The sequence below is a fragment of the Mustela nivalis genome, assembly GCF_964662115.1.
Source record: "Mustela nivalis genome assembly, chromosome: 8".
Taxonomy (NCBI): Eukaryota; Metazoa; Chordata; class Mammalia; order Carnivora; family Mustelidae; genus Mustela; species Mustela nivalis.
This window is the reverse complement of record NC_139027.1, coordinates 57,313,275-57,339,277: the sequence shown is the minus strand read 5'-3', so window position 1 is coordinate 57,339,277 and position 26,003 is coordinate 57,313,275. Positions and strand designations below refer to the sequence as shown.

Here is a 26,003-nt window from a genome sequence, read left to right as displayed (position 1 = left end):
CAGGATATGCCATCACAATAAATATGAAATTTCTGTAGCAACAAAATTTTAAAACAATTCTACAAGTGAATTAAAGTTCATATTACTAAATACCATGTTTTTAATCTACATATAATATTGACAGTGATCTTGATTTTTCTGATGTAAATGAAATATAAAATAAAGTGCCATGCTCTTACTATTGTTCTTTAACAAGAAACGGCAGCAAAAAAACAAACTCAAAAAGTTTCTGTTGTAGCTTTTACCTTTCTGAGTTAAAGTGTAAAATATTTTGACAGAGTAGCCTTGTAATATAATTTTATACTGATCATTTGTAGTATGCCACTTCAGAAAAAGAAAAAAAAAAAAAACCTTTATGCATCTGTCTATATTTTTTACCTCCCCCCTACCTTTTTTATGTTTTGTGTATGTCTTTCTAAAGTAAACTACTTTTATTCTGCCACTGGAGCATTATTTAAAATAGTGGATGCCAAAAATGTCAGTTGCTACATAAATTTGAGTGAGTTTTAAATTAGCAAAATTTTTACTCTTTTCTATGCTCATTATTAATAATTCAGTGTGTGGCAACTGGATAAAATTTAGATTTCAATTTCTCACTAAAAACACTCCCAACGGGGACAATTCAGTAAACAGGAGCCTAAAGAATTTCAAAATCTGAATTAATATCCTTCTCTTGGTTCCTAAAGGGAAACAAGCCTGAGCAGCTATTACCTAAGAAGCTGTGACACTTGCCTGACAATAACACAGTTCCTTAGGACACCTCTTGTATACTTAGTTGGTTTTATAAAATGTGAATCCTCTCTCCTACCTGTTGTAATAAAGCAAGGAACAGACTGAGTGTCAAAAAAGAAAAAAATATATCAAATCCATTTTATCAGATTTCTCACCTGACAGCAACATGGTTATGGGTGGGGGGCAAAAATTATTTTCAGGGCTCCCAAACTTGGTAAACAACATAAACAACTTTACATTAACATATAATTCCTCTAAGTAGATCAATGAGGCTAAAGGAAAACTTTCTAATACAGGTCTCTCTTTTTCTCCTGCAAAGAAACTGATAAACTTAACAGGAAAGCAGAGATCCATGAACAAGCTATTCTTGCTCAGGCCAGAAGCTGGGTCTTGCGATGAGTATTTTCACCCTCGCAGCACACCCTCCCTTGCTCAAATCAGAATAGACTGCTATAAAAAGTGGGAGCAATGGGAGGAGCTCCTAGAGTGAGGCATGCCTTCTGGTTAGCTGAGCAACTATCCCCTTCACCACCCCCCCAAAGCAAAACAATGAAGAGGCTCTCAGGTGGACTGTCTTCCAGGGGTTGAGTGGGGCCAAGAGCCCACTTCAATCTTGTCAGAGACTAGACCCCAATTATAAAATGCTACTTTGAACACTTGAGGCCTCAGGGATCCTATTGGCTGCTACTACAACTTCTAGGTTCCTTACACACATTATGGACATTTCTTAACATATATTGGGAAATCAAAAAGCATATTTCAAGAACAAAGCTTGAAAACACTTACTGTCTTCCTTAAGACTGACTGGGGCTGCCCAATTCAATTAAAATAAAAACTGCTATCTCCGGAGGCTGTGTGTCTCACCCTGCGGGTTGCCCTTCCCCATTTAGTGCCTCTAAAAACTTACTTTCTACCACTCAAAACATCCTGAAACTCCCCAGTTTGAAAGCAGAAAGTTATTCTAAGACAAACTATATCTAATCTTTTTGTGAACTTCTCCCATCTCAATCTATTACCGCAACTTCTGCTAAAGGTAAGCTAACTGATGGCCAAGAATAAAAATTAGAACTTATGATTTTCTTTAGATCCAATGGCCCTCTGAGGCACCCTCTGTCTTAATGGTACAAAGTCCAGGGCCAGGGACAGCTGGCTCCCCTCGGCCCCCTCCCTTTCGGTCATAGGCTGTTACCACCAAGATGACTTGTAGATTTCTAACTTAAAAGCCAATTGGACGTTAAGTTTAATACACACATATATTCAAAATCAATTCACTTGTCACGGGTGAGAGGAGGGTAGAGAGGGATGTTTTCAAGCTGAAAACACAGAGAAACTCACAGAAACACACTATAGCAAGTTGGATGCAGACTCGGTCACGGAACCCAAAAGTGAAGCAGCCTTTACTCCAGCAATCCGAGCCTTAAAAAAAGAAGTCTCTTACGTTCACAACAACACAACGGCCACAACACAAACACACATCTCAGCTGTAAAAGCGACAGCTCCAAGCTCCCTCCGCCCCATTGCTGGGCTCCGGTTAGCTCCCGACCCCCTCCTGACCCGGGTCCGTGACTGCCCGTCCCCTGCCCTTCCCCCAGCAGGTCTGCCCGCGTACGCTGGTGGCTGGAGGGGGGCGGGGGGGGTTCCCGGCCCTCGCCCCGGGGGTCTAAGGGTGCAGGGCCGGAAAGCAGTGGAAGGGAGCGCTCCTCCAGGTACCTGCACCAGGCCAGGTCCGTCTAGCCGAGGCGCCCCCGACCCTTGCGGCCGCCCGGGCCCCTCCTCCGCCCTCCGGGCTCTCCCGGCCCTGGCCGGGTCCCAGGGCCGCCCACCACCCATCGGGAGCCCGGCGCATCCGAGGATCCCCTCCAGCCTGGCGCCGGGAGAACTTACCACATGCAGCTCCACCTGGGAACTAACGCATCAGGAGGGGTTTCTGCCCACTCCTCAAGCTACTCCCTCTCCATGCGGAGTCCCCGCTCCGGGGGCCCGAGGGTGGCGCCGGGGAGCGGGCAGGAGGCGAGACCCAAGCTAAGACTCCGCAGTCCTCTGCCGGCGCGCTCGGAGCATTATACAATGGTGGAGGCGGCGGCGGCGGCGGCAGGCAGCGGAGGAGGAAGCGGGAGGCGGGCGGAGGGGGCGCCCTGACCGAGCGAGCGGCAGCTCGTCCTCCAGCACTCGCTGTGCAGGAGTGACGTGCGGCCAGCGAGCCTCCCGCGAGCTCCGGGCCCCGGGCTCAGCAGGCCCCGCCCCTCCCCGGCCCCGCCCCCTCCCCCGGCGGTCCCGGGAGGCGAGATAAATGCCGAGCCGGGCCCCGGCCGCCGCAGGAGCAGGAAGGGGCAGGCAGAGCACGGGAGACGTCGGGTGGCAGCGCCGCCCACGGCTCCCTCTCCAGCCGGCGCGCCCTTTATTTTCTCTTAAGGAAAGGCTTAAGGAGATGGCGAGAGGGGAAGAGACACTCCGGCCAGGGGACCACAACTAACCACCAATAATCCCTCACACTCCAGAAAATACTCATGCAAATGACCGGGCGGCTAGTGACAAAGGCGGCGGCGAGTGCAGCGCGCGCACAGCCCGCTGAGTCGCGCGACCGCAAATATGACAAGCATCTAAGCTATTCGGCAACTTGGGGCCGGTCAGCAGGGCGGGCAGGGTCCCGCGGGGGAGGGGGAAGATAGGAGGTGAGGGGCAAAAATTCGACCCCGAGGCACCGCGTCCACGCTGCCTGCGCGGCTTTCGAGACTGGAGTCCCGGGAGAGCGGGGGCCAGCAGCGTCCACAGCTGGGACACTCCCAGACGCCCCCGTCTCCGGACGCACCAGTGGCCTGCAGAGATGTTCCAATGGCAGGACGGGGGCTCCAGCAGGAACCGGGCCCAGAAAATGCCCCTTGGGCGCGGCGACCTCGGCCCAACACTCGAAATGGGTCACCAAGTCAACAGTACTTTCGGAGTAGGACGGAGCCGAGTTGCATTCTTCGTGGCCCGCCGCGACGCGGTGCAGAGCCGGCAGCCGGCCTCCCGCGCTGGCAGAGCCCACGCAGGTAGGGAAGCCAAGCTTGGAGACGCAGGAGGGTCAGAGGCCCCGTCCTCTGCCCAGAAGCTTCCTGCGGATAACCTTTCCCCTCTCCTTAGAAAGGCATCGGCTTCGAACTACTTACAGGTAGCAGGGAAATTCATACTAATTGGGAGAGGTGTGTATGCCTAAGTGGTGAGAGAAAAGAAGACAGCTCCCCTGGAAAATTAATGATTATTTTAAAAATTACATGCACGTTCAGTGTAAAGATGTTAAAAAAGTAATTCAGGCACCATAAAATTTTGGCTGCCACCCCAATCAATATCTCAGATATCTGGCATTTAATGGTTCACTGTACTGGTTATATTTAAGGATAATAAAGCTTTAAGACCGAACATAAAGGTGATTATAAGTCGTTAACATCAAGACAAGTTTAGACCTATTCAACTCTTCTGTAATGATTTGTTATCAATCAAACTGATGATCTTATTGAAATTAAAGCTGGGGTAAAATGTTGCTAGAGAAGACTGTGTTTCTTGTTTTATCTTGAAGGAGAATAAAAAAGGTATGTACTTCACCCTCAGTATAATTAAAATCTTATAGATTTTTCTTTAAGTATAACCGATGCCAAAAGCTAATTATTTGTGGATATCTCTGGAAAGTTTCATTATAGTGGCGCTCCAAATTACACATCATGGAAGTAGTGCTCAGGGCCCTCTGCAGGTCCTGCTATCTGCGCCTGGGTGGCACAGCATTCAAACATTTTGCTGCAAAGCCAAGATATTTTTCATTTCCAGAGTTCTGCCTTTTAGAGACAACATTAACTACTAACAGTTTCCTAACCACCCACTCACTTATACTTTCAGCGCTCACTTTAAGGAAAAGCCATTGAAATAGAAGCTGCAATAATCTCTTCCTGTGATATCTTTGTAGCAAAGGCCAGAGGCTCTGTTGAATCTAAAGTGAATTTAAACTGTTATTCATGAATTGAAGTTAGCAATGAGTTAGACTTAAAGGATTTTTGTGACACTTGGATATTTTCGAGCAAATGGATTACCAAATGCAGTGTTCCTGCACAAAAGTGACAACTTTTGTGTCTCCAGAGTGGACCTGAGATTCTGCTAAGGCCGGTTGTTCAGGAAAGGTCGGACTTCTTAGGAGAGCAACCTGAGTTTTCGAGGGAAAAGGTTTTTTTTACCTTTCCACACTTTTGAAGGTAGTAGCCTCTTAAGAGTGCACAAGTATATAAGAGTTCCTCTTCCCCCACTTTTAGATTCTGGTATCTTTCATCAAAGCATGAAGTGGCAGTTCATAATGTGGTCCCACACAAGGTGGTTAACCACCCCTCCCCCAGGCTGAGCCCCCATAAGCCGGCCAGCAACCCCTGCCTGTCACTGGGAACCCAACTCCACAAAGATAAGGAAAAGCCCTCCGTGAGCTTTTGAAGTCCACCCCCTTTGGTATGCAGTGGCATGATTAAAAATATATATATATATCATTGTTCATTCCTAGCAAATGAACAAGAAATGTTTTGTGAAAATATAAGTGTGGTTTTCATTTCACTCCTTGGGACATTTAAAAGCCCATTTAAAATAATCCTACCCTCAGGATTTAGAGTTTAGAGTTTCTCCTTCTCACTTTCACATATAAGAAATCAGGCCAGGCATCCACATTTAACTATTGGGCACATTATCTGTTTAGGGAGAAAACAAACATGGTTTTTTAAAGTATAGAATGGTGATGGTAATTTGCAAAAATACTCATTAGTTTAGTTTCAGAGAAGTACTTCTCAACATTGTATTCTGGATACTAGTTTGTATTTCACTGCTTCTCTTTGAAAGTTTCTGGGCCTTCACATCTTGCAAACTACTAGACAACTTTGCTAACTGAAGGCCACTTTTAGCACTTAAATTAGCATATACCCAAGAAATGACACCAGGACAAGCTGGCCATATAAACTGAGAAACAAAGACTTTGAAACAGTTTTAAATATCACTTTTTCTTTTTCTTTCTTTTTTTTTTAAGATTTTATTTATTTATTTGACAGAGAGAGATCACAAGTAAGCAGAGAGGCAGGCAGAGAGAGAGGAAGGAAAGCAGGCTCCCTGCTGAGCAGAGAACCCGATGTGGGACTCGATCCCAGGACCCTGAGATCATGACCTGAGCTGAAGGCAGCAGCTTAACCCACTGAGCCACCCAGGTGCCCCCTGGAAATACTGGTCTTAACAGCAAAAAAAATAAAATCAGATAAAATAAACATTTTAGGGGCACCTGGGTGGCTCAGTTGGTTAAAGCCTCTGCCTGTGGCTCAGGTCCTGAGCCCCGCATCGGCCTCTCTGCTAGGCAGGGAGCCTGCTTCCCACTCCCTCTCTCTCTGCCTGCCTCTCTGCCTACTTGTGATCTCTGCCTGCCAAATAAATAAAATCTTTAAAAAAAAACTAAAACAAAAAATATTTCAGTTCTTGAAACATATTGTAGGCAGCCAGCTGGGCTCAATCATCTTTTCATGGAAAATACAGACATCCTTACTGAACCTGGACTTCCCATTCGCTGATAACTTAAAACCATTAACTTCAAAATAAAGTTCTGGAAGTCACATCACCTAACTGATTCCCAAGGAGTTGATACTGGACACATGATTGGGACAACGCAACTCTCTCACGAAGATGGCACAAATGGTATTTGCAGCCACGGGCAACCGAAAACTTCCTTGTAGCACTGGAGCATGCTAACACATCTTCTGCAGACTGCTCTCCAGCTGTTCCTCTACCTACTTTGTCAGGTTTTCCCCCTCTTTCTCCCTGAGGTCATAGTTCACACAAGCAGAACTTCAACTCCAGGGAAGGGCTGCTTTTGCACAGCTTCCCTAATTATTATTGGCCGGCTTTGCCTCGACAGCCCCTTAGGGGGCTGTTCTGTGAGAGATACGCCTTCTTCTCTTTTAAAAATCTGACAATATTTAAGTCCTAATTTGGGACAAGATCATACGGATAATATTTGAAGAAAATGCTTTTAAAAACATTTTGGGGGGCACCTGGGTGGCTCAGTGGGTTGAAGCCTCTGCCTTTGGCTCAAGTTGTGATCCCAGGGTCCTGGGATCGAGCCCCACATCGGGCTCTCTGCTTGGCTGGGAGCCTGCTTCCCTTCCTCTCTCTCCGCCTGCCTCTCTGCCTACCTGTGATCTCTGTCTGTCAAATAAATAAATAAAATAAAATCTTTAAGAAAATAAAAAATAAAAACATTTTTCACTCTAACATTGTTGATTAGTCCTTTCTAACCATCACTAGAAAAGATAGCTTCTGTTGGGCATCAGTGTCCTTCCTATTCCATTTGCCACTCTTCTCCATTAACATCTTCAGATAAACCGTGAGGTCCAATTTGAAGCAGCCCAAAAGACTCCAGCTTTTGGTCTCCCCCTTTTCTCAGCTGGAAAGTGGAGGCCCTTCCTGGTAACAGCTCCAGTGTTCCCTTCTTGCTGGCTGCTGCTCCGCTAGAGACTGGCGGTGGCTTCTTGCAAGCCTATCTCCTTATCCCCAGTTCCCCTCACAGCACTGCCTTCCCAGGGGCCCCTGCACGTGGACTCTGCACTACTTGCATATAAACCAGCCTCCCTTCTTGAGGAGTTCATACTCTTCTCCAGATACTTGGCACTACTGGCATCTACCGAAAACATCCATAAATGTTAGAAATTGCATGGCCTCCAGGCCTTCCTTGTCCTGGGGAACCAGCCTGAGGAGATGATGATTCCTGGAGTAGGAGTACAAAGATCTTGTACAAATAAATCACTCAACTATGATTAACTGTTGACTTTTTGGTTTCTTAATCCTCTATGTCACAGATTTAGGATCAGCTCTGGTTCTGGGGGAAAAAGCAGCTTGGTCAGGAGATTTTGGGTCTAGTTTCTCAGCCAGAGCCAGTAGTGAGGCTGAATCAGGCCCCTGGCATCACAGGGTCTACTTTCGCCTTCAAAAGGAGACACTCGGGCTCAGAGATTTCCATAGCCCCTTACCAGAGCTAGGAGTCTATAAAAAAGTGATTCCAATGTAGAACTTGGAGTTTGGGGCTCAAATGAAATAATCGGCTCAAACTGGAATAATATAAAACCAACTTCACGTTCACACATTTCCAAGAGAAAAGAGAAATGCAAATAATGATAATATACTCTATTCAGTAGGATATGTTCTTGGAATTATTTTCGTATCCAGAAGACAGATTTGAGCCAGCGATCCATATTCTCCTGGATCTGTTACCCATTATGGTTCAAGTAACCTATCTGGGAAATCTGAAGCCCACCCCATCCCTCCCCCAATGTTTGGAGAGAAGCAGGATGGTTTACAAGGCATTTTTGTGTAAATTTACAGGTTCACTCTTCATAGCACCTTCCCTGTGCTGAAGGCAGGACAGGGACTCCTCACATCTTATAGAAGAGGAAACAAAGGCTTGGAGATGGACCTGCCAACTGAACTCCTTTATCAAGCTGACTCTCAGAGACAGAGAAGGTCTGGAGGCTGTGAGATTTCTAACATTCAGGGAAATTGTGGAAGCCAGAGAAGATGAAACTGAGGGTCTTGAGAAGAGTATGAACTTCTTAAGCAGGGAGGACGGTTTATAGGCAGGAGGTACAAAGCTGACATGTAGAGGCCACCAGGAGGGTAGTGCTGGGCCAGGGTCCTGACACCATTTTGCTTTGACCTTATACTAGGGTTCTGAAATAACAATTCTGTTTCTTACACAAAGAACTCCAAATCTGCCTGTCCTTGGCTTTGTTAGCATCCTATTTTAGCCCACAGAATTAATAACCCATACAATAAAAAAGAAAACTCAATATGCCCTTCAGACCCCTCACTCATTTCTGATATGGTTCACAAAACTGGCATTCTTGTTTATCACTTTGTCTTTAACCTCTAGAACAGCACCTGACACAGTTGGTATTTGTGAGTTTTCACTGAATGAATAATTTAAAGAATGCTGAAAAGTTTGTACCAGCTTCATAAACTCAAGGGGTTAATCTTTCCTGCTAATGTTTTCCTCTCACTACCCTTTCACTAAGCTCTGTGTGTGTGTGTGTGTGTACACATATAAATAAACATACACATGTATTTTTAAGCAGTATTTGGGAACCTTCATAATTAGAGGGATCACTTTAAGCAATATAATATTGTCCTTATAACTGCTTTTCAGCAATTCTAAAATATACCAATTGGGTTTAATGGTACAAAGACTAATGGGCACTCACATAGTACTATTAATCTATACAATCTCACTACTGGGGGAATAACCTTGCAGACAAATTATTGCCATAATTCCATTATTCTATACTTCTTTATAAAGATTTTCTCTTCCTACCTTAAGAATTAAAAGTCTTGGTCAAATGATATTTAAAACCACAGCAGCATTTGGTAATTATGGAGTGGGTTGGTGATGAAGACTTGCCTACCCAAATCTTCAGCTGATTACCTGAATGGTACAAATGACCACTTGTTACTGGCACCTTCATGTTCTCATGGTCATGGAATTTAAAAGTATGCCAATAATCAAATATGTTATGAATATCATCAACTAATATTAACTTCCAGGGACACTTGGCAAAATGATGACAGGAAAAATAATTTTTTTAAAGTATTACTCTAATGCCAGCTGTTTTTTAACTGTCAAAATCAAGCATTTATAAAACTGGCTAAACTAAATTATATTTTCTGCTATAATAGCCTCATATCTCTTGTAGAAACTAGGATTGTATATCTTTAAATCACATATGAGTAAAGAAGTCAGTTAAGAGAACTATGGTGATTTGGAAATTGTAAATAATATATTTAAGTCATTTTTGAAGTCTCAGCTGTAAAAATTCTACTTTGAGAAGTTTAAAAAAAAAAACCGCAAAGCTTTAAGCTGTGTGTATAGATGCCCAAGAAAAGCCTCTAAGTTCAGGTTATGAGGTATCATTAGAAAATAATGTGGCCAGAGAACCCAGTTTAAATGTAAACATAGTATATAACTAAAAATGCATCAGCTTGTTTGCCACTTTGGATTTTTATTGGATTTTCTGGAAAACAGGTTACACCTAGGTAAAATGGTATAGACTTTTCTTTTAGTCACCAATGGAGAACTATTTTTTAAAAAGACCTGTTGTCAGAATAAACAAGAATAAATATTTTTTTAAAAGTTATCCAACTGTCTAATTCTACGGGTCCCTTGCTTTAAATTGAAAAAAGGTTTTTTGTTTTTTTTTTTTAAGATTTTGTTTATTTATTTGACAGACAGAGATCACAAGTAGGCAGAGAGGCAGGCAGAGAGAGAGAAGGAAGTGGGCTCCCTGCTGAGCAGAGAGCCTGATGTGGGGCTCAATCCCAGGACCCTGAGACCAAGACCTGAGCCGAAGGCAGAGGCTTTAACCCACTGAGCTACCCAGGTGCCCCAAAAAGGTTAAATTTTAAGTGGAAAGTTATTAATATTTAAAATTTCAGAAATGCAGAGTGAGGTCAAGTAAGAAGAACTAAAGCAAGCATTCCAGATAAACACTAACACATTAGATATATACTTTAAATATTGAATGAAAAATTTGATCTTGCTAAGTAAGACATGTTTCAAGCTGTTTTCTCAGAGAAGTCTTGAATTATATGAAACTCCTTAAATGGGCAATTATCAGAGAAACTGGCTTTTAAGGAGAAAATAATAGTGTGAATGAGCTATATGTAACTTCCCTTTTTAAAAACAGAAGTTGAATCTGTGACACCAAATTTAGAAAGGAGAGCGCGAGAATATCGTTTCTATCATAAACGCCCACTGCTGTGCTGTTCTGTTACAAATCAATGTACATGCTATGAATTTGAGTTTGCTCACACAATGCAGAGAGTTAATCATTCCTAAAGATGATTCTTTTAAAAGAAAACATAAAAGTGAAAGAGTCACATTATATAAAAAAACTCACTGAAAAAGGGCAAGATTCCCTGATTTTGACTGTAGTGATTCCTTTGGCCTCATTATACACAGAGCAGCACAGTCCACACTGGGGATGCAGAAAACTAGCTTTTGTGGGAATAATACAGGTAATTTCAACAGTATTTATACTTCCTTTTAATGTTACTTAAGAAATTAAGGCCCAAATTACAAAAAGGTTGACAAAATTGTAATGAATCAGATGTTCATGTTCAATCTACTCTCATTTATTACCACTTTAGAACTGTTAGACATCATACTTTTAGTTCTAGTGATAACAACAGCTGTAAAGATAAATACTCCAGAATTACTATTTTCTCATTTGGCCAAAAATGAAAAGTGAGAAAATAGAAAGCTTTCTGAAAGTTCATCAGATGAAAAGAACAGAATTAATGGGGAAATGATATCATTTATGGACAAGAATATTTAATACTTTATAAATAGCATTTCTCAGGGTGCTTGGGTGGCTCAGTAGGTTAAGTGTCTGCCTTAGCTCAGGTCATGATCTCAGAGTCCTGGGATTCAACCCCATATCCAGCTCCCTGCTCAGTGCGGAGTCTGCTTCTTCCCCCCGCCCACCGCCCACCCTTCCCCCATGCTTGTGCTCGCTCTCATTCTCGCTAATAAATAAGAAATCTTAAGACAAAATAAATATCACTTCTCTCACTCCTCAACTCATCAAACAATTCCAATTTAAATCCCAATTTTTTTTTTTTTTTTTTTTTTTTTTCACAAAACTTGGTAAGCAAACCCAGAAATCATCTGGAATAGCAAAGGGTGGAAAGATAGCTAAAAAAGCTTAAAGGACAAAATGCGGGATGTGTCCTGTCAGATATCAAGGCTTATTATAAATTTCTAGTAATTAGGGATGCCTGGGTGGCTCAGTTGGTTAAGCAGCTGCCTTCGGCTCAGGTCATGATCCCAGCGTCCTGGGATCGAGTCCCACATCGGGCTCCTTGCTCCGCGGGGAGCCTACTTCTCCCTCTGACTCTGCCTGCCACTCTACCTGTGCTCGCTCTTGCTCTCTCTCTCTCTCTCTGACAAATAAATAAATAAAATCTTTAAAAAAAAATTTCTAGTAATTAAAAGAGAATGTTGTGTCATAGGGATAAATAAGTAAATCAAGAGAACAGAATCGACAATACAGAAATAGTCACACACATATACGAAAGTATAAAATACGGCAGAGGTGCTATTACAGATCGGTGGGAAAGAACAGATTGGTGGGAAAGCCATTCAATAAATGGCTTAATGGTCACCTGGTTAACTTCAAGAAAAATAAAATAAAATTAAGTACCTAATATTCCTCCAAAAAATTTCAGGTGGACTAAATCCAAATATGTAAAACATAAATTTAAAACTTTTAAGGAGAGAATACAGGAGAATATGTTTATGGCTTCAGGATAGGGAATATAAAATTATTGTTTGATTCCTAAGACTCCTTCTCTACCTTCTCTACTTGCCTCTGCTTTGCTCTGTGCCTTGAAATGCTGACCCCCTAGGAAGTAAGCTCTTTTGCCAACTAGTTGCCAGCTGGATTCAGTGAAAGCAAGGCACCAGAAGGAGACCAGTCAGTCAGAGAGGAAAGAGGGTGGGGTGTTTTATCCTGATCCTTCCTGCTTTGAGACCCTGTCATGGCAGTATCCATCCCTGCATACCCATAGCTTCTGTGGACGGCTCCTTCTCCAGGGTGTCAACTCTCACAAATTCAAGCAAGACCATTTCCTCCCCCTTTCCCCTATAGACCTAAAGACAGGAACAGCTTGTTGCTGGTCTTCCATGCCTCCACTTTTGTCACATCTCTATAAAATGTCCCTTTATTAATAGTCTCATGGAATTCTGCTTCCTGTCGAGACTTCGACGGTTCAGAACCAAGACACCCAATGCAGAAACCATAAAGAAAAAGATGGATAATTTGATTACATTAAAATTAAACATCTATTAAACAAAAGAAAGGCAAGCTAAAGATTGTGGAATGATATATGTGATTCATATAATCAACACAAGATTAGTATTCAGAGTAAATTTTTTAGAAGTCCTATAAACCCAAGAGAAAAATGAGTTAAACAGGAAACTTACATGTCTGATAAACATATGGAAAGACACTCAACCTCATCAGTAATAAGAAAAATGCAAATTAAGGGGCACCTAGGTGACTCAGTGGTTTAAGCCTCTGCCTTCGGCTCAGGTCATGATCTCAGGGTCATGAGCTCAGGGTCCTGGGATCGAGCCCGGCAGCGGGCTCTCTGCTCAGTGGGGAGCCTGCTTCCCCCTCTCTTTCTGCCTGCCTCTCTGCCTACTTGTGATCTCTCTCTCTTTATGTGTCAAATAAATAAATAAAATCCTTAAAAAAAAAGAAAAATGCAAATTACAAAAAGACCATTCACAGCTATCAGGTTGACCATTTTGAAGATGAGCTGGCATTATCTGGTAACATGGGAGATGCATACACCCTGCCCGTAGACATGCAGTCTTTCTTAATGGGGTTCCATGAAAAAATAAGCCCTACAAAATGTTGAAAATAGAACTGTCCTATTACCCAGCAATTGCACTACTGGGTATTTACCCTAAAGATACAAACGTAGTGATCCAAAGGGGCACGTGCACCTGAATGTTTATAGCAGCAATGTCCACAATAGCCAAACTATGGAAAGAACCTAGATGTCCATCAACAGATGAATGGATCAAGAAGATGTGGTATATATACACAATGGAATACTATGCAGCCATCAAAAGAAATGAAATCTTGCCATTTGCGACAACATGGATGGAACTAGAGCGTATCATGCTTAGCGAAATAAGTCAAGCAGAGAAAGACAACTATCATATGATCTCCCTGATATGAGGAAGTGGTGATGCAACATGGGGCTTAAGTGGGTAGGAGAAGAATCAATGAAACAAGATGGGATTGGGAGGGAGACAAACCATAAGTGACTCTTAATCTCACAAAAACTGAGGGTTGCTGGGGGGAGGGGGGTTGGGAGAAGGGGGGTGGGGTTATGGACATTGGGGAGGGTATGTGCTTTGGTGAGTGCTGTGAAGTGTGTAAACCTGGTGATTCAGACCTGTACCCCTGGGGATAAAAATATATGTTTATAAAAAATTAAAAAAAAATAAGCCCTACAGAAAATGGCTCCTCAATTCACCCACGGATGGAATGAAGTTAAAAACCAGTAGTGTGCTGGTCAATAGTTAACAACTGGCTAGGTAGATGGGGAAAGAAGCCTTTATTTGTAGCATTTGTTGATTTCTGTGGTGTAAATACCCTTAGCAGAGCTGATTTCAAGCTGCCCAATTGAACTCAAGAGTTAGAAAGATTCACACAATCGCTGCCAGGAGCTGGTATCAGTTTCTAGCTCCAGCCCTACACTGGAACCACTCTAGACCTATAAGACTGAAGTTAATTCATTACATATAATGGATGCCTTAGGGTACTGGGGCTTAATTCTCTGTAGGAATTCTGAATGAGAAGAGCTAAACCTAGAATCTAGAGAAATTCTTGCTTTTATCCCCCATGGAGACATAGAAGAATGTTTGTATCAGCTTTGCTTATAATAGCTAAAACATTGGAAACACCTTAACATTCATCAAGATGAGAATAAATTGATAGACTTGGAAACTATAGTGGTTAAGAAGTACTAAAGGTACCATAAATCAACATGGCTACATCTTAAAAACACAAATGTTGACTAAAACAAAGCAAGCTGTTAAATATGTACAGTATAGGGTGCCTGGGTGGCTCAGTTGGTGGGGCGACTGCCTTCGGCTCAGGTCATGATCCCGGACTTCCAGGATCGAGTCCCTCATCGGACTCCAGCTCTTTGGGGAGTCTGCTTCTCCCTCTGACCTTCTCCTCTCCCATGCTCTCTCTTACTCATTCTCTCTCAAATAAATAAGTAAAATCTTTAAAAAAATATATGTACAGTATAATATCATTATATAAAATCTTTTAAAACGTGCAAAATACTGCTATACATTGTTTACAAACAAGGTATGCTATTATAAAAAACATTAGAGATAAAAAATATATAGGAAAGTGGTTACCTCTGGCAAAGAGAGGAAGGAAATGGAATCAGGGATAGATACACAGGTGGCTTCTCTTTTACTCATAATGTTTAATTTCTTTTTTAAAAACATGAAAAGCGGGGCACCTGGGTGGTTCAGTGGTTTAAGGCCTCTGTCTTCAGCTAGGGTCATGATCCCGGAATTCTGGGATCGAGCCCCGAGTCGGGCTCTATGTTCGGTGGGGAGCCTGCTTCCTCCTCTCTCTCTGCCTGCCTCTCTGCCTACCTGTGATTTCTGTCTGTCAAATAAATATATAAAATCTTAAAAAAAAAATAATGAAAGCAAGTAAGTATTTTGGGATAAATTTAAATTTATTGATTTAGATTTCATCAGGTTAAAACAATAAAACTTCTTTTCTTTCTTCCTTATGGTTCCTGTGAAATAGAATTTCCTAGGTTTTTTCCTGCAATTTCCAGTATCTATTATCTAATATCTAGTATCTAATATCTAAAAAACACCTAAAATATTTAATACCTATCTAATATCTATCTAATATCTATCTAATATCTAAAGCACTGGACAGTATTCACATTTGATGTATTTATTTATCTCCCATTATTTCAGTAAGAACTTACGCCTTTCACTCATTTTGATACACTGTCCTTTCTCTCTTAATAGCAGACTTTAAAATCCAATGATACCACTATAGTAACCTAAAGTTCTTAATAGGAAGCCCAGCTGACAGATCAGGTATAAGAGAGTAATTGGTATAAAGCCCATGTTTGGGGTGTATTTCTCACCTGCCAGGCTAACTTCTGTCATGCTAGAAATGATAAAAGCTTCCTCACAAAATATGAGGCTTGTAACTTCCTTAATATATGCCAAATAAAGCATTTAGCACTAAAAAGTGAAATTGTGTATGTTTAAAACAATGGAAACACATCTACCCGTGAAATAAATTTCTTTCACTTGGTGTTGTGGTGACCACTGGCTGCTACACCGAATGCATTTTTATTCTTTCTGATTTTGTGTCTCTTGATATAGGGACAGAAATAACGCCCATATGCTCTCTGGACCTCTGGGAACATGATGTTGTCTCAGTGCATGGGTAATGTGACTTTTTCTCAGAGATTGTCTTGAAATAAGCCTATGTTTTAAATACACACTTTTCTGCGTGCTAGCAGGCATTCTGAAGCTAGGTGGTTCTAAATAAAGAACTCTAGTCAACAACAGGAAATAACTCCCACAGAAAAAAGGGGCAGAATACAAACTCTCACCAACTCTTGTACACAGTTCACAACGGCCTTTTGTTCCATGCACATTAAGCCTGAAATCTTTACTTTTCAGAGCATGTCTGGGCCTTTGCAGAGCAATTAAACCTTTCTTTTCCTTTATCTGGTGTCCTTGCCTTCTTCTCTCTGAGGAAGTTAACCTTGCAACTAACTTCTTACTGTGAGGTAGATCAGAAAACGGAACAGTTTCTATTCTGAAGCTTAAAGTGTGTGTGTGTGTGTGTGTGTGTGTGTGTGTGTGTGTTTAATGGAGCTTCTCATGGAAATAAAAACCAACTCTCAGTTTAAAACTTATTTTCCTTCTAAGACGTACAATGCCACATAAACGCACACATGTATGTTCTAAAGGAATATGTTCATCTGCAGTATATATTTCTATGCTCCTATGGGCTGATATGATATACGACAAGGATATATCATCATATCAACTCATAAGTCTACATTGATGGGTTATTAACACTTTATTAGTGACATGTCAGCAAGTTAATGCAAATGGAAGATAAATTTAAATTCTAGTCAAAAGTTCCCATCTTGAGTCTTTTATGAAAAGTTGGGAGAAAAATCCAGATCCCAAGCTAATCAAATTTTAAGCCATCTGAATAATAGTTTTCAAAGTCAGAGTGACTCCTACTGGAATGGGTTGGTGACATTCAACTGTAGGACGGGACAGGTACTACTGACAGGAAAACTGGGCCAAGGAAAACAGCTTGAATACAACTGCACACTGCTATTTCTTTCCTCCCCTTTACACTCAAGCCTTGCCATCTCTACTGGCTCCTCCCTGAAGTCAATAAATTATAGACTCAACACAGTCTATCTTCAATTTTAAAACAAGAAACAATCTTCCTGTGCTTTAGTGCTGCAGGAAGGCTAGGAGGTGCTCCTATCTCTACCCTTCACAGCTTTAGTCCCTCCTCCTTCCTCTCACTTCTGCAGGCCAACATTGTCGGCCACCCCCTGACCAGCCTGCGAAAAGAACACCAGTGCCCTCTAAGCACCAAGGCCAATGGACCCAGTTCCTCATAGTACTGAGCCCCTCGTAGCACAGGACATTACTGACCACCTCCAACCATTTCTTTCAGTGAGTCTGTTTAAATGACAGTTTGCTGGTTCTTATCTCTTTGGACACTTATAGTCTCCCAGGCTGGCTCCTCTTCCTCTGACTGTCCCCCACCCCAAACCTGTAGTTCTTGACTTAAAAAAAAAAAAAAAAAAAAAAAAAATCACCTCTTCCAGTTGCAATTTGGGACCAGAAAGGGATAAGGAGGTGAATGGGGGATGGGGATGGTTGGTCCAAATCTTCAGGAAAATTTGGACACACGTATGTGTTTCGAAAAAATTTTGCCATTTGATAATCATTATCTAAATGTTTGTATTCCCTATGATTTTCTCTTTGCTCTTTCCTCTCTTCTCATCTTATAAACTCTCCCCAGGCAACCTCACCCACTCTCAGGGCATCTGTATGCTAATGATTCACAAATCATTAACCACATTCCAGATCCTTCTCTTTGACCTTCATATTTTGACCTTTATGTAGAGAGAGACCATATATCCCAGTTTGTCAGGGTCATTCCTAGTTTATGCTTGTCCCGGCATAATTATTAATAGCACCCTGTTTCAATCTCAAAACGGTCCTGGTTTGAACAATAAAAGTACATAATTAGCCTCTTTCTATCCCGTTGCCCATTAGACATCTCCACTGGGTATCATAAAGGCACCTCCAACTCACAGCACATCTAAAATTGTCCTAATCGTATCCTCCTTTTAAATCTGTACCTCCTCCTGAATGCTTAGGGGAGGTTAAGGTACCTTGGTGTATAGATTAGAAAGATGAGAAATCTAAGATTCAAAGCGTTTTCCCGCTCCCATTCCCTCACATTTAACCAGATACACAATCCTGTCAATTTTCTCTCTTAAATATTTTTCAACTATGCCTCCTCCTCTCCATTTTCCCATCGTTGCCCTAGTCAAGACCCTAATCATCTTTCATTTTGATGACTGCAAAAATCCATCTCCCTACTTCCAGTCTTGAATAGTCCCTCTCTACTCCATCTACACCACCTACTGCGTGACGGGTAGCATGCAATGTATCAAAAATACAAAAAGAACAAGAGATGTTCCCACCAAATTCACAGGGGAGACAAACTCATCAATGCAATGCCACGGGTGATACGGTGACAGAGACATGAGCAGGGTGACAATGGACACTTCTGAGTGGCCACAGAGCCTGGCCAGTGTGAAAGACACAGTGATGGTTTTAGGGTAAATGGGTCAAGGTCATCAAAGGCAGATGGAGCAGCAGAGATGGGGAGGTGAGAAATAGCACAGTATATGGGTGCAGATCTGAAGCGTAAATCGCAAGAAAGGAATAGCAACATATAAGACTATGGAATTTGGCTGGACATGTCTAGGAAGGCATTGGATGCCACATTAAAGGGTCTGGACTTCATATTTTAAAGGCAGTGAGGGGTCATTAAAAGATTTTCCGTAAGAGTGGCATGATATGATTTTTATTTTCGGACATTAATCCTATATCTATACCTGAACTTGAGAGAACAATCTTAAAAGTTATTTAGAATAACCAATAAATGAAGAAAAAATAAACTTTACTGAAGATGTTAAAAAGCTGTAATAATTAATAGAGTTGGGTTCTGGCAAAAGAAAAATACCAATGGATCTGCATTGGAAAACTTGAAACAGACCTTAGTATAAAGATCTCATATTGTCAGATGGCATTCTTTTAGGGCCAGAGGACGGTATGTAGAGTAGTTTACTACTATTTAAGGAGAAAGAATTGGATGTTGGATTTTTTTCCCCAAACAATGTGATAAAACACTAGAGATTAACTAAAGAATAAAATATATTAAAAACAAAAACAAAAACATGAGAACTAAAAGAAATTACAAATGAATAAGTGATCCTAGAGGCCTTGGGGTGCCTGGGTGGCTCAGAGGGTTAAAGCCTCTGCCTTTGGCTCAGGTCATGATCCCAGGGTCCTGGGATGGAGCCCATTGTGCTCTCTGCTCAGTGGGGAGCCTGCTTCCTCCTCCCACCCGCCCCGCCTCTCTGCCTACTTGTGATCTCTGTCAAATAAATAAATAAATAATCTTAAAAAAAAAAAAAAAGTTGACAACACCTTTCCGAACATAAAGCAAAAGAACCATAAACTTAAAACAGACCACACTACAAAACTATATACTAAGAAACACCATAAGCAAAATTAAAAAGAGGACAAACTAGGATAACACAGTTAACAAAGAGTTAGTAACCTTAATACCTAACAAGGCCTCATGAATCAATTAGAAAAACACCAATACTAAATTAGAAAAAAACTGACACTAAATTGGAAAAATGCGCAAAGGATACAAACTAATAATCACCAAAAGAAGAAATGCATGAAACAACAAACACAAATACACTCAATCAAAGCAATACAAATGAGAAAGAAATAGGACTGCCCCGCACGGAGCTGGCTACAGATGTGTGAGCACTGTTAACAATGTGAGGACACGGGGGCTGGGCTGTCAGAGTCACTGATGAAAGTGGAACTGGATTCAACCTTGAGAAGAAAGGGTTTGGTCAGGGTTTGTATTAAGAACTTCTGAAAATATCTATATCCTGTAATGTGGTCCTTTCACTGCTGGGAATTTACTCCACAGAACTAATCAGAGCTGTGCATAAAAATCATATGCATTCAACAACTATTTATTGAATGCCCACTGTGTCCTAGGTTCTGGGAGATGGGAATGTGGCAGCAAACAAAACCCACAAGGATACCTGTTCTCACAGCTCTTACATGCTAGTGAGGGGAAAGAGAGAAAAACAGAATAAATTAGTATATTATATGGCATATTAGCAATTAAGTGCTATATAGAAAAATAAAACAGGAAAGGAGGATGGGGAATGTGTGCCTGAGTGTGTATGTGTGGGGTGGAGGTGTGACCTTGAAGAGGTGCTTAAGAAAGCCTCACTGAGAAGATGACAGTAAGTAAAGCCATGAGGGAGGTGAGAACTGAAGCCAAGCACAGGAGTTTTCCCAGGAAAGGGAAGAGAAAATGCAAGCATGTCTGGGGGCTCCACATCCAAAAGGGGGAGAGTTTTGGGGGGGTGGAGTGGAAAGAGGTGGGGGGACCAGGAGGGGGCAGGTTGTGGAAGTCCTTATAAGTCAACGCAATGACTTTGGCTTTTACCTTGAGTCCCAAGGGAAGCAATGGTTGCAGTACTCTTGACCCCTATGTATTCTCAAGACAGTGGCCAGTGGTCTTTTTAAAGCGAAAGTCAGGTCATGTCATTCCTCTCTCCAAATCCTCAATCACAGTGACTGTGTTGTAATGATTAATTTGCTCAGGGTTGCTTTGAGGTTTGAATCTCTTCGAGTATGCCAAAAATTCTAGTGTTTGAGAATGTGCCACCGACATTAAACAACTGAGAACCAGTTGTGTCACCAGCAGGTGTAATGGTTAAGCTTTACAGTTAAGGCAGATCTGCCACCTAGGAGCTTTCTACCAGTGAACCCTGGGCATGTTTCTCAACCTCTGATTCTTAACTGCAAAAAGGGGGGAATAGTATTGACCCAGTGGTATTATGGAGATTAAATTAGATAATGCATTTGTTTTTCAGAGTAAAGTGTCCCACAGGTGGTACCTGAGGTGATTTAAAAGGTTCAAGGATGGGGGATGGGGCGCCTGGGTGGCTCAGTGGGTTAAAGCCTCTGCCTTTGGCTCAGGTCATGGTCCCAGGGTCCTGGGATCAAGCCCCGCATCAGGCTCTCGGCTTGGCAGGGAGCCTGCTTCCTCCTCTCTCTCTGCCTGCCTCTCTGCCTACTTGTGCTCTCTGTCAAATAAATAAATAAAATATTAAAAAAATAAAAGGAATCTGCATTTTATACTTCTCAGTGGTATTGGTTTCCTATTGCTGCTATAACAAATTTACCATAGAATTAGTGGCTTAAAGTGATGCAAATTTACTCTCTTACAGTTCTGGAGGTCAGATGTCTAAAACTGCAGTGTTGACAGAGTTACATTCCTTCTGGAGGCTTCAAGAAGAATCTGTCTCCTTGTCATTTCTAGCTCACAGAGGCCACCTGCACTCCTTGGCTCATGATCCCTTCCTCCAACTTCAAAACACATTTATTCCAACCTCTGCTTCTGTCGCCCAGACTCCTTCTGCCCTTGACCTTTTTGCCTCCCTCTTTTACAAGGACCCTTGTGATTACATGGAACCCAGCCAAACAATCCAGGATAACCTCCCCATCACAAGAGCCTTAATTTAACCACATCTGCAAAGCCTCTTTTACCAAGTAAAGTCACAGTGGGGGTTGGGGGGGGGGATGGGTGAAGGGCACTATTCTGACCACACGGCAGTTGATTATAGGACCATTACAAATCACAGGTTTAAGCCACTGCTTGTTGGCTTTTCTGCAACCTGTACATGAAAGCATCCTAGTAAATCACGTTATAAAAACTTAACCCAGCGGTCCTCAATGGGAGCAGAGGGGCAGGTGGAGGATGGATAAAAGGGTCGTGGAAAGCCAGGCACATTACAATCGTTTGGGATGTTTTTCCAAAATATATATGCCAGGGACCTGCCCCAGACCTATGGAACTGAGCTATCCAGGTACAGGCACCAGATGTGTATGGATGAACAAATCTTCCTGGGAAATTCAGCTGGAACTCCTGGCAAATATCCACTCCATAACCTCTAACCGTTTTCTTATCCATAAAATATGAAAATAATATATGTCCAGCATATCTCTCATGATCATGTAAAGATCAAGCAGGGCAATGTATGTGGGAGCATTTTATAATTGGTAGAGAGCTACAGAAGTATCACTGATGATTATTAGAGGAAACTGATGCAGAATGATAGTATTGGGGTGAGACGATTCATCCAAAGAGACTCCAGGTATTTGGAATGAACAAAGTAAGCAAAAATGAATCTTTGCAAAAAAAAAACAAGAAATCACAAAGCCCATGTACCAAACCTCATGCATTATCATGTATTTCCTGATTGTCTATTTAACCTTAAAGACAATTTTAAGTTTTTTTTCCCTTCCAAATCATCAACTGTAAAGGGAAATTAGAAGGGAGAATGGATTGTACATAATACCAGCCAAAAAAAAAAGAAAAAAGAAAGAAAGAAAGTTAACAATTTGAAAGAGGAGGAAGGATTAAAATGTTGATATAGAATTCCAAAAATTTAGTGATGTGGGATTATTTAAATTAGTCGCAAATAGCACCATGCCCCTTCCTCACTGGCTCTGCCCTAAAGGACTCTGTTCCAACAGAATACCTTAGCAACCTAAATGATACTCAGTTATAAAGAAAAGGTAGCATTATGCTCAATGCTTTCTGTGGGAAAAATGTAATAACGACAAGAATAATAATGGTATAGGGAAAGATTTTTATCAAACAAGTTCACATTAAACAAATTTGGGTGCTTAAAGAGAAATTTCAAATATCTATAAAATGCATGTGTACAGAATGCCCGTATGCTATACGAATAATATGTCACTACGTGAATTACAGCTATTGTAATCTATACATAAGTTCTGCTGATGTGAGGAAGTCCTCATGCATCCTAAGAGCTCAATAAATCTATGTTGTTTGAGAGACCAAAACAGACACCATCACCTTCATGAATGAAGGATGGTATTAAATCAGTTCATCTGCTGGCTGTAGAGTACATGATAATGATACCACATCTTTAGGGGCATCTGGGTAGTTCAGTCCATTAGGCATCTGACTCTTGGTTTTAGGTCATGATCTCACTGGTTGTGGGGCCCAGCCCCATGTCAGGCTCCACCCTCAGCGGAGAGTCTCCTTGAAGATTCTCTCCCACTACCCCTCCCCCATGTGCATGCACCCACACACACTCTCTCTCTAAAATAAATTAATTTAAAAAAATGATACCACATCTTTAAATCTGTATAATTTCTTATTTATACATTATAAAGCATGCTGACATCATCATCTTCTTTGTTCCTCTCCCCTTAAAGCCCCAAGAGTCAGATACTACTATACTGTTTTTCATTTGAGGAACTGAGGTTCAGAGAAAACTTTCTCAAGATGCCACAATGACCAAACAGCAAAGCCCAGACTGGAATCCAGATCTGATTCAAAATCCAGTTTTCATTTTCAAATTTACATTATTATAAATAGCACTTCACTTAACCGTCAAATGAGGACTCTCTCGAAGCACGTCTCTAAAAACAAATTCAGATGGCTATTCAGATAGATCTCTCTATCTACCTATCTACTTATTTATAAAGCAGAATAAATCAGAAAAATTTTAAGGTATCTTTTAAAATATATACATATAATATCTCTCTCTTTTTAACATGCCCACACACGGGCTAAACTTCTATAAACAGCTTTAGCTCCAAGTGAAATTTTATGACTGAATCTCAAACACTTAAATAAATAGAAAATGCTGAGATGGTCTAAGCTAGTAAACAAAATCATTCGCTCTAAAAACAAAAAGCTCAAAATGTACAGGTTTCAGAAGTATTTGGTTGCTCTAAGAAACGCTACTGTTATTCCAATGGTGTATTTTACTCTTATTTGTATTTCTATTGGACTACTATGTTTCCATGCAATTTTAACCCACATGCGTTGATGACACAAGCAGGGCTTCAAATGCCATGATTCATCAAGACTGCCACAGTCATGCAGCTCGGGGACAGACTCATCGGATGCGAAGCTGCCCTCTGTGTAACGTACATTCATGCTCACTGTGCACTGTGTGTGACCCCAGACAAGCACAGTTATCCTCCTCTCACCCACCTCCCACCTGCAGGAAAGACAAGCCATGAAATGGAAGTAAATAAAAAAGGATTCCATAAAGGTACCCTTAGTCAGAAATCATCTTCCCTACATTAACAATAGAAAAGTCTTCACTATGACTTTGGCCACTTATACCATTACCTTTTGATTCTTTACAGGAAAACCGATGTACAAAATACAGAATATTTAGCAAATACTTAACATACTATAATCAACATTTTTTATATGCCAAACAACACTAACTTTGGAGTCAAAAAGTCCTGGGACAGACAATTTTCTCAGTTTTCTCAGCTGTAAGAAGGGAACAGAACCAGGACCTGAGGCAGGTGTCACCGTGAGGAGTAAGTGAGATTATGTATGTAAAGAAGATAGCACAGTTCCCTGAAAAGGATAAACAAAAGTAGCTGTTTTTGTTACTACTAATTACTGAAGTTCAGTACCACTCTGGTGGTCACTGGTATTGGAAGGAGAGCTACTTTGCTCATCCGAAGAGGCCTAGTCATTGTTGCTGACTATGATGAATCTTCTGACAGGTTTGGGATACACATTAGATAGAGCTCCACACACATAAGGCATTAGGCCAGACTGGAGTACAAGAAAAAGACAAACTTATTGAATAAATCTCATTATTTAGCTTAGTATTGAAGATGAACCTCAGTACCTGTAATCCAATATAAAACGAACCCACTTTTTTTTCTCTGCCTAACATTTACTGAGTGTCCACTGCGCTGGGCCCTAGTCTAAGCTTAAGAAAAGATTCTGTCACAAATAACTGAGAGAATGTTAGCTATCTGGATTAATTAGAATTCCCTCCTCCTTGACCCTTTGCTTTAATTATATTCTGATGCAAAAATGTGTACACAACAAATCATAATAAAGACTAAGAGATATCAGCTACTTTCTATAATGGCTTTAAAATATAAGTAACAGGAGCAACCAGCATGCCTCTGCCTACTTTCATTGCTATAAATGGGCTACAGTGCTTTCTTTTCCCATCTAAAAAAGTGCCAGTAATGTTTGAAAGTGAACCCAAAGAAATAGAGAATATATACCAAAAATGTCGAAAACGTTAAAGCCTCATTACAAATAAATGAATAAATTTGGTGTTCAAACCAAACAAAACATCAAAAGCTTTCAAGCCTCCTCTTTCTTTAATATTCATTATACCTCTAAGTAGCTGAATCTCAAATCTCTTGAGTTGCTCTGAAAAATATTGGTGCTCATCTCCATTGGCCCAAACTTCAATCCCCAGGTTGGTAGGTTATGGGCTTGAATGGTATGTAGGGATTTACTGGGCTCTAAGTAAAAAAATACTAACAGTGATTGAAATAATAAAGTTTTTTTTTTTTTTTCCTCACAAAATTAGAAATGTGGAATTACACAGTCCAGGACTAGAAAGACAGTTCAAAGGTAACTGTTCCACCAGCCTCACAGGTCCTCAGGGTCACAAGAAGACTGCTATCTACAAGCTATTTTATCCACATTCCAGGTAAGAATAAAGTCAAAAGTCTTATCTTCATGGGCATTTGTCTTTTATCCAAGAAGTGATATGTCCTCCCCTAAGAACATTTACCCATATGTTATAGGTCAGAAAAGAGGCAGAATATAGCCCTCTCACATAGAAGAGTGTCCAAATATCAAGTATTTAAACTTAGCACAGTCACCCCAAATAAAATCAGTGTTCCTTTAACACCAAATGAATGGGAGAGGAGTCTGGGAAGATGGGCACAATAGAAAGTACCAGGAATCTGTCACTCCAACTAGACACCAAGCGGCACTGGCAGAATCTGTCTGCTATAACTAATTTGGAACTCTGGGGTCTGCTGAAGGCTTACAACTTCCAGGGGAAAACGAGTACAGTAAATTATGTGAATTTTACTTAATTTCGGTCAAGTTCAGGTCTTAGCACATTAGCAGATGTGTGTCTCCATCTCCAGTTGTGTGTATGCTCCTGGAGCAGCTTGCCAACAGCCTGTGGTAGCCAGGGCACATTAAAAAAAAAAAAAAAAAAAAAAAGACAACTGCAATATACAGGGAAAATAAGAAAGTGACCAAGCATGCCCAGAGAAAAGCTCAGAAAAGAAACCCTGAGAAGACTTTAAGTATATATCTCAGGCTGACTCTGGGCACAGAGAGAGGCTGTAGCAATCAACCCCACCCCCTGCCACAAAAAAAGACAATAAACAAAAGCAGTACCAAAAAAACCCAGCAAACCTTGAGGAAGGGGAAGAGTGTGATTTCCATAGTTGC

The 26,003-nt window shown here is 41.3% G+C and overlaps 1 protein-coding gene across 2 annotated transcripts in view; it reads right to left on the bottom strand.

The window, feature by feature from the left end:
- Window positions 1–26,003, bottom strand: part of SERTAD2 (SERTA domain containing 2) — a 117,902-nt gene that overhangs the window by 19,557 nt on the left and 72,342 nt on the right. Inside the window, exon 1 of one of the 2 annotated variants that reach the window (XM_082746701.1) lies at window positions 2,617–2,950. The exons of the other annotated variant lie outside the window; for it this stretch is intronic. The gene's annotated coding sequence lies outside the window, so the exon portion shown is untranslated. Of the gene's footprint in view, window positions 1–2,616; window positions 2,951–26,003 lie in introns of those variants that run through there. 2 annotated transcript variants of the gene reach the window in all.